This window comes from Lepisosteus platostomus, chromosome 5 (genome assembly GCF_059453375.1).
Source record: "Lepisosteus platostomus isolate fLepPlt1 chromosome 5, fLepPlt1.hap1, whole genome shotgun sequence".
Taxonomy (NCBI): domain Eukaryota; kingdom Metazoa; phylum Chordata; class Actinopteri; order Semionotiformes; family Lepisosteidae; genus Lepisosteus; species Lepisosteus platostomus.
Window position 1 is genome coordinate 9,145,956 of NC_142615.1, and position 14,537 is coordinate 9,160,492.

At 46.6% G+C, this 14,537-nt stretch overlaps 3 non-coding genes across 3 annotated transcripts; all 3 read right to left on the reverse strand.

Moving 5' to 3' along the window:
• Positions 1 to 7,640: 7,640 nt before the first annotated feature.
• trnav-aac (transfer RNA valine (anticodon AAC)) lies at positions 7,641 to 7,713 on the reverse strand. Its single transcript has one exon. It is a non-coding gene; the product is annotated as a tRNA-Val (tRNA).
• A 109-nt stretch (positions 7,714 to 7,822) lies between these two features.
• Positions 7,823 to 7,895, reverse strand: trnaf-gaa (transfer RNA phenylalanine (anticodon GAA)). Its single transcript has one exon. It is a non-coding gene; the product is annotated as a tRNA-Phe (tRNA).
• Positions 7,896 to 9,730: 1,835 nt separating this feature from the next.
• Positions 9,731 to 9,802, reverse strand: trnad-guc (transfer RNA aspartic acid (anticodon GUC)). The gene has a single exon. It is a non-coding gene; the product is annotated as a tRNA-Asp (tRNA).
• Between the last annotated feature and the right edge of the window lie 4,735 nt (positions 9,803 to 14,537).

Sequence of the window (14,537 nt, forward strand, 5' to 3'; positions counted from 1 at the left end):
CAATCATGCAAAGTACAGTAATTTTTGAGAATCGATTCACCATGCCTTTCACATGCTCATAAAAGAGATTGATTTAGGAACATAAACATATTACTGTATGAAAACTGTACTGTATACAGTATGTATATGTATATTTAATGTCTTAACTGTGCCCGTTTAAGTATTGAATATTCATATCTAATTTTACCACTGAAGGGAAATCTTAGTAGCTGAGCATAAAAAGAATAGGAGCATACTGCAACGCGTGTGAAGGCCATAAACGATATTAATTTTGGAACATAAACATACAGAATATGGCTGGTCTCGGTACTTTAAAGAAAACATACACGAAAGATGGTTTCATTATGACCAGAATCGGTCTTGAGATATTTTTAACTTGATTTACAGTATTTGAGAGGTATGTCTTAACACCGATTCTACAGTACGTAAATACTGCTCACGTATGTTTCTAGGTTTATATTATGCATTTCATACGGTCAAATTACTTTTGAGAAACTAATAAGAAGCGCGAAACGGTATGCCCAGGGCGTTTTAGTTTATTTTTACTGGAACTCTGCTTTAACAATGTCGCCGTGGATTGATTAGAGATATCAAGTACATACAAGTAATTTTTTAAATGTTGTAGTTCGTCTTGTAAAAATGTTACGAGTACATCATCTATCAACAATTACACAGGTTCTGTTTCCATATTGCGGATTTTGGTTACGTAATATGATTTTCTAAATTTCACGTTGTGAATATATGATTTGGGCAAACAGAGCCGCAAAGAAGTACATTATGGGTTGTTGTTTTTTTTTTTGCAGTTTTATCTAGAACAAGCGATGCTTAAACCTTTGTCTGATTCTTGTGAAACTATCCACACGACAGTTACAGTACCTAGGAGTTGACTTCAGTGATGTCACTGATGGGATGTTTCTAAAAATCCTTCCTCTGTAAAACGTCTTCTCTAGTTGTCCTGCATATGTATTCGGTAATGAAGCTGTGTGTTCTGTCATGGAAATATAACTATCAAGGAAGCCACAAAAGAGAGTTCTCACCTGAGTAAGGTCTTTATTTCAATATTGCAATATTGGGAGCCCTGTGGAGACATCACTCCTGCTCTTTGCTCAGTTCGTTTGTGACCTTTTTACAGTGGGAAGCATGAATTCAGGACACCTGGCACCCCCTCCACCTGAGCGAACACCACTTCTTTTTCCTGTCTTTCACCAGAATCCAGTCTCCTTATTCATGCATTAGTTCCTACAGCACAGGTAAATCCCTGTGGGCTGGAGCCCAGCATTTTTCTTAGGGTTTTTTTTTACAAGATTGGTCAACAGCTGGGTCACCTAAACAGCTGTCTATCACCCTAATAGAGAATGGCCTAAAACTGTGATTATAGCGAGGAGCATACAGTTATTTCCATTCTAATACATCTGAGTTACACTCAGACTGAAAGCAGGGCTATTTACCCATGCCAATAAACCTAAATAATCACCTCTATCAAAGGGGATTACTCCCATGAGCATCTTTTATAGCATTACAATCCCAACATGAGCTCTGGTTATTATTTGTGGCTGACTGATAAAGTATTGATTCCATATCCCCATTTTATGTAAAGTAAAGCTCCTTACACTTAACAGGTACACTGTCGCCCCTCCTCAGGAAGCTCAACAAACACAGAAACAGTGACAATATAATAATTAATGTTCACTCAGTCTCTGGTGCAGTGGTTCGGTGTCGGCGCAATGCGTAGATCCAGCGATCTCATCCTGTCACTCAGATGGCAGAGTCGGTAGTCAGTTGCACTTGATATGGTCCTTCCCAGCAGGGTTGCAACATCTGGCAGGGTATATCTTCCTCACCACACCCACTCGCCAGGTATCAGGTCGTGTCTTCCCTCTACTGGAGGTCTCCAAGTGTCCAGCACCTGTTCACCAGCCCCGTGCACCACTTCAATTAACAACCTACAATACTACAATAGAGAATTAGCAAATTCAACAATCCATTAGCCAAATTCATCCCTCCAGGAAGTTTCGTTGATTGGCCTGTGATGATATCAAACAGGCTCTATTACACAGTTCTGTTTGATCCAGCCCGCATCCCATGGCGCTCCTTCAGTCTGATGTCTAGTCGATCTTTTAGAGTTCTGTTCCTTCATTCCACTGTTCCAGCAGACTGAGGGTGATCTCAGTCCATCTCACCCCGAATAATCCAGCCACAGCCTGTCCCTTGATCATAATACAAGCGGTAGGTCAGTGCCCACCGAGGGCTTATCTCCATCATCAAGTGTTTGGTAGACACAGAGGCAGTGACAGCAACCCACTGGGAAAACAGATTATAAGAGCCAAGGTTTCCCTTTACAAATGTAAATTGTAAACATTTGCTACTGCATGAAAGGTTTCTCAGGAGCAGGCCGTTTGAGCTGTAGCACCTGCACCTGAACTGTAGTTGAGTTCCTTTGATAAGCATCACATTGAGATACCACATAAGTGGCTACTGCTTCAAACACGGTCCCCACCCAGGTTTGGGTAACCAGCACACCATTTGACTCGCACCCAGGTGTCCAACTGAGTGCATTTGTTGAGCTACAAAGGGCATTAGGCTGTGAGGGCATGCAGGGCGTCCAGTGTGCTGGCAGCACCACACACTTTTCTAACCATGTCCTTTTCTCTGCTTTAGAGGCCTCAGCCTGAATATCCTGTAGCTGTCCCCTTTTCACCAACAGAGGTCTCACAGGGGTCTCAGACTCCTGTTCTACCAGGACTGCGCACCTGACAGCTACATCTGCAAAGTTGTTCTCTCGAGTTACTGGAAACATTTCTTTATTATGTGATTTACACTTTACCACAGCTACTTCAGTCAGCAGCTGCAAAGCTTCTAACAGTTCAGAGACAAACCCAGCATTCTTAACTGGAGTCCCTGCCATGTTGGGGAAATCCCTATTCCTTCACTGCCATCCAAAATTGTGGCATACACCAAATGTATATATACAGTCTTTATAAATTGCTACAGTTTTCCATTTAGCATATTTACAAGTTTCAATTAAATCTTTTCATTCGGTCTGCTAGTTCTACACCAGATTATTCACAGTTTATACAGCCAGGCAGGTAGCCTGCACAACACATAAACACGGCCCCTTGGCCACCGCATCAAGGGGTCCTGAATAATAATAGCCCACTAGACGATGCCTATCTCCATGCTCCTGCACCAGCACAACGGCTCACAACCCATTTCTTTCACTTACATACAGATTACATACAGATGATCTGTCTGAGGGAATCCAGTCCAGGGCCAGTGCCTGCAAGAAAGCTTGTTTCAAAACATCAAAAACGGTTTCTGCTGCAGGGGTCAAGGCAATTTTGTCTTTAGACTGCACTACCCCCCTTAAACCAATACGTCACTAGACAAGCTCGTTCTGAGAAGGCATTCACCCTGGCTTTATCATGTAGTTGGTTTTATACTCCTTTTTTTTCCTCTCAAGATCCAATACTTGGAGTAGCCCGGCCTTATGGATTCCCTCATTAGGTAAAACAATCACAATATCACATAACTCTATTGAGTTAGTTTACATAAATGCTATTTCATGCAGTAATTCCTTATAAAATGCTGCAGTCTGGGCCTAAAATAGGTCTGGGGTGTCCCCCACCCACATCAGTAGTTGAAACTGTACATATTTTCCCAAGCAGACTGTGACAGCTTATATTTGCTTTAAACACAACCCTTGCACCCCTTCTCCTGTAGCCTCCTGTTACCCGTTAGAAAACTTTATATCACATCTTTATGCTGTTTTAGTCTAAAAACAGGACAGCTGTGCTCCTGTGTCCCCCAGTTACTGCACACTGTAAGATTATTTCAATCCTGAGATAAATTTAGGAAGGCTACAGAGGTGTTTACTAGATTAAAACTGTTAGTTCACACACGGCTCTCGTTTCAGCTTCTGACATGGTCTTTAATTGTGAAATCAAGCCTCTTTCTTCCAATTTCTCCAAAAAACACATTTTTTTTTAGTAACTGCACACCAGCTTATTAGTAGTTTTGTCTTTGGGGTTTTATATCTCGGTATAACATGAAAGTCGCACAATAATTTCGACAAACTGGCGGCTCCCTTTTCTCCTCCTTGGGAGTCTTTTTACCTCCCATTTGCAGCGCTCGCACTTCTGCATGCATGCTTCGCGAGTTATTAAATCAAATCTGTCTCCGCTGTCCGTAATATCAGGAAAGCATAGTTGTACATTCTTGGCAACATCAGGTTTTAACCCACTCAAGTAAATTTGTTTTATTACTGTGGAAGTATCTTCATTCACTTCCTTCTCATCGGCTAACCCCGAGTATACTATCCATAAAGCTATAAACCTTTCTGTAAAATCTGAAACATCCTCACTTCCTTCTGCTGACATGCTGTTACTTTTCTCTAATCAGTTTTCGGTGGGTAATGCTCTTTCAAAAATCTCCACACTAATTCCCACCCTTCTCCTAGATTCTCTCTTAAGGCGTTCTATTTCTTCTTTTGCTGTTTCTTTTTCTGCATATATATCTTCGTTTCGTTCAGCCATTGCTTTTAGCTTTTCCATCAGAGATTTTTGCGTCTCATCTATGATATTCTGTTGAATTCTCAAATATTCCTCTAAATATTGTTTATTTTTATCCAAATGTTCATACACTTTTCTACATTCCTGTTCAGCCTAAATTCCGTCTGACATATTTCTTTTAAGTTTCACTTTGGATTAATCAAACTTTTTTTTTCTTCACACCAAACCATTTTCACGTCTCCCACGCGCCCCGCTGAATCCCCCAGTCGAGACAAACTGACGAACTATCACAATTCGGGAACACGGACCAGGTTCCAAATCCTGGCTTTAAACACACAGTTGAATCGAGTTACCATTTTCGGCTCTTCTGCGAGTACAGTTCTAGTTACTACCTTCAGCCATACTGCAGTCGTGTACCAGGATGCAACACCTGGATTTTTTCACACGGGCAGGGCGAGATGCTATTCCTTCAGCAATCCCTCCTTTTCTACCCCACCTTCACAAAACAGGCATCTAAGACACATACACCATTAACTCATTTTTCTGTTGTACTCGCTTCAGCTTCAGGAAAACCCTGAACCCACCACAGCAACATGGAGAGGACAAGGGACTTTTTAGAAAAGAGGAGTCCTTACCTCTTTTAAGAAGCGGCCGCCTAACTTTTCCTCTCCATGTCCGTGTGGTTTAATTTAGATGGATACTTCTTCATCATTTGGGTCACGTATCCGCCAATCTGCCTCCTCCTTTTTAGAGGACGTTGTAAACCTTTAGGAACAATATGATCTAGCAACAAGGTTATGTCACTGTAATTAGGCTTAAGACAATCAAGAACAAGGCGCTTGCCTTTCTTCTAAATTCTTTACGATCATCAGGCAATTTAGGAAAAGACTTAACTAATGCAAATAATTCACCAGGAGACCAATGTCAATGTACTGTACATATGCTGGAGTTCCTTCTGGACCTGGAAAAGTGCACATTGGCATTTCACAAACAAGTGGCTCCGGACCGCTTTCTAATTTAGGTGGAGACTTTTTCTTTTGAGTACACATGGCCATGACTTTAGCTGCAGCTTGCTGTTCTTTAGTTTCAAGACTAGTCTTTTTTTAAGCTTCCCATTATTTCTGTGATTCCTCTTTCCATTAAATAAGTTTTCCAATTCACTTTCTTTCCTTTCTTCTCCTTCTCTTCTAAGTTTCCCCTTCTTCAGGAAACTTCTTTTTCCTAATTCAACTTTCCTCTGTCCATTCTGATTCACTTCATAGTTCCTTCATAGTTATGGGCCCCTAATTATCATATATAAATTATGTGCAAGTTCCCTTACACCTATTACCCTAGCTTTACAGTTCATGAACATAAAACATTTTTTTTACTCTAACCCAGGCTATAATTGTTTCTCTGAATTTGTCGTACATGTACTTTTGCTGGACTGCTCGGTCCCATTTTCGTCTTTGAATTTTAATTTCCCATTTTTACCGATCGGTGCCTTACTTAGAACCTTATCACATTAACTACTCCGCAGAGCAAAAACCACACGTCTGTGTTAAGATAAGTTCTTTATATGAGTCCCAGACTCATCAAACCCGCGTGAGAACACCCCTGTGGCTCGCTTCTCAAACTATTTATTTTTAAGGATCACTTACTGGCGTCAGACAGCTGCCAATTCTCCAGACGCGTCTCTGGAAGGATAAACAGTTTATCCTCCGAGGTTCGTCCAATTTTGCTAAAATTGTCCGGGTCCGGATGGAGTTTCAGCAGCCGTTCGCGTTTAGGTTTGTGATCCCGTACGAGCCCCCAAACTGTCATGGAAATATAACTGTCAAGGAAGCCACAAGAGAGAGTTCTCACCTGAGTAAGGTCTTTATTTCAATATTGCAATATTGGGAGCCCTGCTGCCACTTCGCCAAGTGCATCAGAGACTCAATTTGTTACAAGCAGTTCAGGGTTTTTATAAGACGTTGCGCTGTAAAAAAGTTCAGCACTTGGTCCCTTCTAAAACTTCCCCTTTCTCTAAGAGAAAACAGATTACATCATAGAGCGAGAGAAGAAAAACTAGATTTGTTATTCAAAGCTTATCAGTTACTTTCAGCTAATTCTAATGACCCAGACAGCATATATTGTTTTGGTACATTGTCTTCTAAACTAACCTAAACAGTGTACTTTGTTGACGAACTGTTTTCTAAAATTCTGCACGCACTGTAGCACAGCAGTTACATCCTTGAAATATATTATCTAAAAGCACCAATATATTTTTTCAAAGCTCTCTACATTTTTAAGAATCAATTTACTTATTAGATTTCCACTTCACCGGCATCATGCAAGCAAACTACATAAATATGAGAAAACACGCAAGAGAGTTGTCACTCAGAGTGTCGAAGGGTCGATGTATACTGGGGCTCAGTTGAAATGCAACGTCAGGACTTTTCCGAATTATGTCACACGAAGAGAGCACAGCCCTTTCCGCCCTGCCGCGTGTGTCTCGGTAACTCGCTGTGATCGTATAGTGGTCAGTACTTTGCGTTGTGGCCGCAACAACCCCGGTTCGAATCCGGGTTACGGCAGAATAGGGGTGTCTGCTTTTACTACTCGCACGAATGAAGGCAAAAAAAAGCCAATCGATGTGAACGAACGGCGCTTTACAGAGGAGTACTGCCTGACTGGATCGTTGATGAACGACAGAGGCCACTCCGACCTCTTCTCGGTTTTCTTCAATGACTTACTAAGCATCTTCTTCACATTCACCCATGCAGGGGAAGCCAGTTACACCAAAGCAAACGCAGGAAAGTGCATTTCAAGCAGAGACCAGGAGGGACTTGTTTACACCGAGAGTGGGCGGAGAATGGAACAATGCGCCCAGCCCTGTTGCTGGAGCCGATTCTTGATGAGCTCTTGGGCTCACTAAGAGGCCCCCGCTGGATGCTAATCTTTCTGTTGTTCTTGCAGGTCCTGCGCTGCTTTTGAGCCGACAGAGCTCGTCCTGGTCTGTCGGCACAGCCCAATTGCAAATGATCGGCTCCGTGTACAGAAGGAATGTGCGTTTGGTACAAGAGTGCACGAAGGCACCGGAAATACATTGGGAACAAATGACCGGTCGCTCAAGACCTCTGTGAAGTACAGGAGCGTGCAAAACGAGGCTGTTTCCGCCCGGTCTCGAACCGGGGACCTTTCGCGTGTTAGGCGAACGTGATAGCCGCTACACTACGGAAACCTGCGGGGACCGCTGCTGGTGTCTCGCTTGCGTTTCGGGCTGAGAAAGGGACGCGTCACTTTAGGAAGGGGGCGCTGGAGAGAGGAACAAAGGGCGCGATGAAACAAAATGCCGAAACCCGGGAACGAACCAGGGACCTTTAGATCTTCAGTCTAACGCTCTCCCAACTGAGCTATTTCGGCGGTGCGCAAAGCCCACAGCCACCTGCTCCAGCCTTCCTGTGTTGTGGCATGAGCGCACCAAGAGTAGCGGGAGAGTGTTGCAGGAACGTCACTCAGAAGGAAAGCCACCCAGCTGCGCCCTCTGAGCTCTGTCCAGCGCATCTTCCTCGCATGGACTCCTGCCTGCGACGGGCAGGAAACAATTAGCAAGAACAGAACGACACCCCATGGGTGTCTCATGACCGCACCTTAGGTTGTGACACGTGCAGGTGTGAGGGGTTGCCGGGCTACTTTGGAGCAGAGCTTGGGCGGAGGGGGGGCGGGAAAGCAGACAAAGAGGTGACACCTCAAGGTCTGCACGATCACAGCTCTCCGCCGCCCCAGGCTTCCGCTCGATAAGCTACTGGACACACCCGCCCCTCCTCACACAGACCGTGGAAAAGCCCCCGAGTGGGAGGGCTCTCTCTTCCTCCCAGGAGCTCTTGGACACGACGCACAGACAGGGCGCGGGGAGCCGCCGCCTGCAAACACGGCTCCAGGCAGGACTCCACTCCGCAGGAGCTGCAGAGCAGAGGAGATGAGGGCAGCTTAGCTCCTGTGCAGAGACCTGAGCTGTTGTTGCTGCAGACGCTGTCTTTTCTGTTCTCGGGGTAGGACATCAGGAAGCACATTGAAGCGCTGCGACATGCACTGTACAGATCCCGCCACTACTGGGCCCGATTTCCCCGGATCGAAACCGGGCGGAAACAGGCCCATTTTGTTTGTTGCCACCCACACTGTTTGGGGGTTCGCCTAGCGCTGTGATCGAACAGACCCACTCACCTCTTAGTGTGGCGGGATCTGCACAGTGGATGTCGCAGCGCGTCCTGCTTTCACTTCAATGCGCGTCCTGATGTACCCTGGTCTCCCGCGTGACAGGTGGGGATACTTGCCACTATACTAACGAGGAAGACATCGCTCTCTGCTTAGTGTGTAAAACACTTACTTGCAGCATTGTGGGTGCTGTGGTTTAAATGCTATTGGTTTGTGAACAGAATACCCCTATCCCAGTGCATTGTGCCACATTAAATAAAAGCACGAGAAAAAGAGATTCAGAACGCAAAGCTGTGTCAGTGTTCTGTGTAAAAAATGGGTTTGAACATCATGGGAGCTGTTTTTAATAAGCTGCTGAGTAAAGAATATTTTAATCTTCCTGCTGTCAGTAGTATTGTGCATATAGCTGACTCTTACCTGAATGAAAACAGGACGTAAAGGAAGGGTTTCAGAATTCAGACAAAGCTTTATTCCCGTGCTTACAGTCTGAGTAATTGGAGACTGCGCTGTTATGCTTCCTATGGTCATATATGGGTTTTTCGCATGAAGCCGTATTGAACAGTATTTCTCGCGTTGTGAACTTGTGTATACAGCGGTCCCCCGGGTTCCAGTTAGTGCGTAACTACACATCGATGAAAAACCGGAGGTTTAAAAAAAGATAATTAGCTCACTGATACTTTGATGTAGAGGCTGTGGAAAGACCACGTCGTGGTCTTTAAAATGCATTTGGTTTGAAGGCGTTCTGTGCTTCCGTTGCGAAGATATGGACAAAAGAATATTCGTGCTTGGTCCAAAAAATGTAATATAAACGAAAAAGTAAAGGCTGAGAAAGCATTCACAATGTATTTTATGCACAAAGCAAGTATTCTCGCGATTCTAAGAGGTTTCGTGTAAACGCTACAGGCGTGGCAAAATCGTTTTCGAACTTCAAGCTAACTTTACATCGGTCAGACAGCGAGAGCAATGAAAAGGTGCACGACGCTGTGAAAGAAAACAGAGAAGTGAAAGGCAGTCCTTTCTCTAAGGAGGTGAAAGAAAAGCTACTCCCCGTCGGGGAATCGAACCCCGGTCTCCCACGTGACAGGCGGGGATACTTGCCACTATACTAACGAGGAAGACATCGCTCTCTCCAACCCCCGGCATCGTGTCCCGACCCAGCATGCTGGAAGCCGATGCGTGCTGTGATCCCTTTACGGAGCAGAAATGACAACCGAGGAGCCGAGAGATCATTTCAGCATTTCGCGTCTGAACGGAAAACACAAACGACCAACTCGGAATGACTTGCCTTTGACGCTTTTCAAAGTGTTCTTTGTGCACGACGACTGCGCCGCCTAGCAGATACAAAGGGGTTGTACAACTTTGAACTAGCAAATGGAAGAGGGCTAAGCCCCCTCTCTTTTAGCCCAGGTTCGATCTGTCTCCCAGAATCACCAGGGCGCACACACACACACACCCGTGCCGTTGAAGTGCTCTGCTTCATTTCTAAGGGCAACTCAACATTCACTCCTACCCCGAGTGCAGAAAAGACAGCATCCACAGCAACAACAGCTCAGGTCTCTGCACAGGAGCTAAGCTGCCCTCATCTCCTCTGCTCTGCAGCTCCTGCGGAGTGGAGTCCACTGGGGTAAAGTTAGCTTGAAGTTCAAAAACGATTTTGACACGCCTGTAGCATTTACACGAAACCTCTAAGAATCGCGAGAATACTTGTGTATAAAACACATTGTGAATGCTTTCTCAGCCTTTACTTTTTCATTTATATGACATTTTTTTGACCAAGCACGAATATTCTTTTGTCCATATCTTCGCAACGGAAGCACAGAACGCCTTCAAACCAAATACATTTTAAAGACCACGACATGTGGATATTTCCACAGCCTCTACATCAAAGTATCAGTGAGCTAATTATCTTTTTTTAAACCTCCGGTTTTTCATCGATGCGTAATTACGCACTAACTGGAACCCGGGGGACCGCTGTATACACAAGTTCACAACACGAGAAATACTGTTCAATACGGCTTCATGCGAAAAACCCGTATATGACTATAGGCAACAGAATAGTGCAGTCTTCAATTACTCAGACTGTAAGCACGCGAATAAAGCTTTGTCTGAATTCTCAAACCCTTCCTTTACATCCTGTTTTCATTCAGGTAAGAGTCAACTATATGCACAATACTACTGACAGCAGGAAGATTAAAATATTCTTTACTCAGCAGCTTATTAAAAACAGCTCCCATGATATTCAAACCGATTTTTTACACAGAACACTGACACAGCTTTGCGTTCTGAATCTCATTTTCTCGTGCGTTTATTTAATGTGGCACAATGCACTGGGATAGGGGTATTCTGTTCACAAACCAATAGCATTTAAACCACAGCACCCACAATGCTGCAAGTAAGTGTTTTGCACACTAAGCAGAGAGCGATGTCTTCCTCGTTAGTATAGTGGCAAGTATCCCCACCTGTCACGCGGGAGACCGGGGTACATCAGGACATGCATTGAAGTGAAAGCAGGATGCACTGCGACATCCACTGTTCCGATCCCGCCACACTAAGAGGTGAGTGGGTCTGTTCGATCACAGCGCTAGGCGAATCCCCAAACAGTGTGTGTGGCAACAAACGAAACGGGCCTGTTTCCGCCCGGTTTCGATCCGGGGAAATCGGGCCCAGTGGTGGCGGGATCTGTACAGTGCATGTCGCAGTGCTTCAATGTGCTTCCTGATGTCCTACCCCGAGAACAGAAAGGACAGCATACACAGCAATAACAGATCAGGTCTCTGCACTGGAGCTAAGCTGCCCCCATCTCCTCTGCTCTGCTCTGCTCTGCGGCTCCTGCGGAGCGGAGTCCTGCCTGGAGCCGTGTTTGCAGGCGGCGGCTCCCCGCGCCCTGTCTGTGCGTCGTGTCCAAGAGCTCCTGGGAGGAAGAGAGAGCCCTCCCACTCGGGGGCTTTTCCACGGTCTGTGTGAGGAGGGGCGGGTGTGTCCAGTAGCTATTTGAGCAGAAGCCTGGGGCGGCGGAGAGCTGTGATCGTGCAGACCTTGAGGTGTCACCTCTTTGTCTGCTTTCCCGCCCCCCCTCCGCCCAAGCTCTGCTCCAAAGTAGCCCGGCAACCCCTCACACCTGCACGTGTCACAACCTAAGGTGCGGTCATGAGACACCCATGGGGTGTTGTTCTGTTCTTGCTAATTGTTTCCTGCCCGTCGCAGGCAGGAGTCCATGCGAGGAAGATGCGCTGGACAGAGCTCAGAGGGCACAGCTGGGTGGCTTTCCTTCTGAGTGACGTTCCTGCAACACTCTCCCGCTACTCTTGGTGCGCTCATGCCGCAACACAGGAAGGCTGGAGCAGGTGGGTGTGGAGAGTGTTAGACTGAAGATTTAAAGGTCCCTGGTTCAATCCCGGGTTTCAGCGTTTTGTTTCATTGAGCCCTCTGTTCCTCTCTGCAGCACCCCCTTCCTAAAGTGACGCTTCCCTTTCTCAGCCTGAAACGCAAGCGGGACACCAGCAGCAGTCCCTGCAGGTTTCCGTAGTGTAGCGCCTGTCACGTCAGCTTAACACCTGAAAAGTCCCCGGTTCGAGACTGGGCGGAAACAGCCTCGTTTTGCACGCTCCTGTACTTCACAGAGGTCTTGAGCGACCGGTCATTTGTTGACAATGTATTTCCGGTGCCTTCATGCACTCTTGTACCAAACGCACGTTCCTTCTGTACGCGGAGCCGATCATTTGCAATTGGGCTGTGCCGACAGACCAGCACGAGCTCTGTCGGCTCAAAAGCAGCGCAGGACCTGCAAGAACAACAGAAAGATTAGCATCCAGCGGGGGCCTCTTAGTGAGCCCAAGAGCTCATCAAGAATCGGCTCCAGCAACAGGGCTGGGCGCATTGTTCCATTCTCCGCCCACTCTCGGTGTAAACAAGTCCCTCCTGGTCTCTGCTTGAAATGCACTTTCCTGCTTTTGCTTTGGTGTAACTGGCTTCCCCTGCATGGTCGATTGTGAAGAAAATCCTTAGTAACTCATTGAAGAAAACCGAGAAGAGGTCGGAGTGGCCTCTGTCGTTCATCAACGATCCAGTCAGGCAGTACTCCTCTGTAAAGCGCCGTCTGTTCACATCGATTGGCTTTTTTTTGCCTTCATTCGTGCAAGTAGTAAAAGCAGACACCCCTTTAGGGAGCCTGTCAGCACCCTGAGTTTTCCCCTTCTGTAAGCTCTCCATAGCCTCTCAGCTCTTCTACTGTCAAATCCCCCTCAAGTACTTCCCTATCTTCTTCACTCAAAACGTTTTCTAGCTTTGAGGTAAAAAAATGAATTTCTTCATCCTTTACCTCTGTAGAGCTGTACAGTCTTGAGTAGAAGTGTCACGCCCTCTGCAGCCAGAGGGCGGTCCTTCTCTGTCCTGTCCCTAGTTTCTGGTCTGCTGTCCTTCCTGTCCCTCTCTTTCCCTTGGCTAAATATTTCAGGGTCTTGCACTCTGTCCTCGCTCAGCACTGACGTTCGGATGTCCTGAGACCCGCCTAGCACCAGGGCGCCCCACGTCCGCTCCCTGAGGGCACAGGTTTCTATATGGCATTCCTGAACTCTTTGCACTAATGAGCCCGGGCCTTTTTCCCGTCTCACCGCTACGCATATGGGTCTTTTTCCGCCCTCCTGCTCCCCACGGTTAGTCCCCTTGGACGTCCGTGACAAGAAGGCCTCGATGCAGGAGAGGATAGCACTCAGCTCTGTACTCTCTCTTCCCTCCTCATCAACTACACTTTCCATGACAGACTTGGAGCTTACCACTTTACTGAAAAAGAAGCGAGTACACTTCTCATTTTCTTCCAAGAACTGCACTCAGCTTCTTAACAGCACTCCTCGACTACTTTCTTCCGCTATGCTCCGGACATCCTTTTTTAAAAGGGTGATATCCTCGAGCACATCGAAGCCACTGTCTCGTGTAGAGACGCTGCAGCTGCCTCTGTTTCCTGGCTAGCACTCCTCTCCGTCTGGCAGCAGCCTTCCTTCCCTCAGCCATGAAAAAGGCCTTTGTCCTCACCTTCACCTCCTCCCACCACTCTCCTACTGACCCGTACAGACACTGCAAGGACAGCCACTGTGATAGTTTCTCCTTGTAGCGGGATACTACCCCCTCGTTCTCTAGCAGCTTTGTGTTGAGTTTCCAGAGGCCTGGGCCAAAGACAGTCCCGCCCTGGAGTTCCACTCTACACCCTAAAGCCTGATGATCTGAGAAGAAGACAGGCTGAAGAGTGACCCCAACAACTTTCACTCTCTCTGAGACAAAGCAATAGTCAATTCTGATTCCTCCCTGACCATGTATATCCTGCTGTTGTGGGATATATACATCTATATGTGTCTGAGAGTTTAAAGTCTTGAACTAAGTTTTGCAGGGCCAGTGAGCTGGAATCCAGTTTTATCGGAGAGCAGTAAAAGTGTTCACGGAGTCCATTTCAAGGAAGGGGGTAGAGGGAGGGGTGGAGGGGTTCCAGCTGTCCCCATCACCATGCTCTCCTTCCTCCTCGCTCGGGGAGAAAACAGAGTCATTTTTCCTTTTCCTCAAGTCCACCTCCTGGGAGCACTGAGGGGAAAGGGGTGCAGCCGATGCACCAGTCTCCTCTTCCCTCTCACCCACCAGCTGCTGCAGATCCTCCGTGATGGACTGGATGGAGGAGAGGAGGACATCTCTAGCACTTGCAGAGTCTGAGAAAAGCAGCTCCGCTGAATCCTGGGTATCCTCGCTGGACCCGCTCCACCGGGGGGCCCCACACTGGCCCTCGTTCTGAGGAGCAGGAGTGGGGGAGGGGTCCTCGCTGTTCTCGGGGGTTTTCAAACCCTCGTGCTTGTCTGGTGCAGTCTGCAG